A 1627-nucleotide genomic window follows, 5' to 3' on the forward strand; every position below is an offset into this window, starting at 1 on the left:
GCCTTAGGCACTATGCTACCAGAGCTCCTCAAAGGGCTATAGTTCACTGGTATTATTTATGTTGATGCTCACATTTTTTTTTTTTTCTTCTGGATTTGACCAGTCAGAAAGGTTCAATTTGGCTCCAGTGTCATTTTGGTATCTCTCCATCATTATTTATTTATTTTTTTTACCCAACAAGGTATTCTAGGATCATTTTGTGCTTTTCCTGCCCTGAGTCTGGAATCTTTATAAGGATTTCTAGTTCTGTATTGTGGGGAGTAGTATTTAGAAAGCAGTCTTTGCAAGGTAGTTGTGATTGCTGAAAGTGAAGAAGACTTGAAGCTCTTGCTGATGAATATCAAAGACTTTAGTACTGATTACACTTCAACATAAAGAAAACATAAGTCCTCAGAACTGGACCAATGAGCAGCATCATGATAAATGGAAAAAGGATTGAAGTTGTCAAGGATTTCATTTGGATCCACAACCAATGCCATGGAAGCAGCAGTCAAGAAATCAGATGACCTATTGAATCCAACAATTCGGCTGCAAAAGACCACTTTAAAGTGTTTGCTTTGGCAGCACATTGTGGTAGTTAAATTTGTGTGTCAACTTGACTGGGCCTGGTTGAATGGCTGGGCAACTGGTGGTAGTTATTCCCCATGATGAGACTGGCAATCAACTCCATGGTGGGCACTACCACAAGCATCTGAGTAGCTTCCTTTGGGATGTGGTCTGCTTCCTGTATATAAGGAGAAGCCTTGGGGGTAGTCTCTAGCTTATGGCATGCTTGGACCCTGCATGAAGCCATTTCATTGTTCAGCAGCCTGCCATGCTCTGCCGACCTTGGGACCTACAATGGACTTAAATTAATGGCCTGATGTGTGGTTTTGTAACATCGGGACCGTGCCTTTTTCCTTGTCAGACTTGGGCTTGTCAGCCTCAGCATCCAGCAGCTGTCTGAGAGAAGAAAAGCCTCTATCTCGAGTGGGCCCGGAGCAGGAGGCAAAGCTGGACCCCAAGGTTGAGGGGCTTTCACCCAGGCCCTAGAGCCTGGTACTTTGAACTCAGACTTAAAGCCTCCAGACTGTAAGAGAATAAACTCCTGTTTGTTAAGGCCATCCCATTTGTGGTATATTCTTGTCAGAGTGGCACTAGATAACCAGAACACACATATACTAAAATTGGAATGATACACAAAAGATTAGCATGGCCCCTGCACAAGGAAGACATGCAAATTAATGACACTTTCCTTTTTATCAAACAAACAAACAAAAAAAACCAACAATAAAAGTGTTAAATAGCAAAGATGTCATATTGAGAACTAAGGTGTGCCTGCCCCAAGCCATGATATTTTCATTAGCCTTATATGCATGTGAGAGCTGGACAATGAATAAGGAAGGCAGCAAAAGAATTGATGGGTTTGAATTGCAGTGATGGTGAAAAATATTGTATGTACCGTGGACTGTTAGTAGAGTGAACAAATCTGTCTTGGAGGAAGTACAGCCTGATTGCTCCTTAGAAGTGAGAATGGTCAGACATCGTCTCTCATATTTTGGTCATGTTGTCAAAGGGGACTAGTCCCTGGAGAACGATATCATGCCTGGTAAAGTAGAGGGTCATTGATAAAGGGGAAGACCTCCAA

At 42.3% G+C, this 1627-nt stretch overlaps 1 pseudogene; it reads left to right on the forward strand.

Annotated features, from left to right (window-relative positions):
* Positions 1-1130: 1130 nt before the first annotated feature.
* Positions 1131-1243, forward strand: LOC122151493 (annotated as a pseudogene).
* The last annotated feature ends 384 nt before the right edge of the window (positions 1244-1627 follow it).

Source organism: Orycteropus afer, unplaced genomic scaffold (assembly GCF_000298275.1).
Source record: "Orycteropus afer afer isolate SDZICR_OR568_19922 unplaced genomic scaffold, OryAfe1.0 scaffold00488, whole genome shotgun sequence".
Taxonomy (NCBI): Eukaryota; Metazoa; Chordata; class Mammalia; order Tubulidentata; family Orycteropodidae; genus Orycteropus; species Orycteropus afer.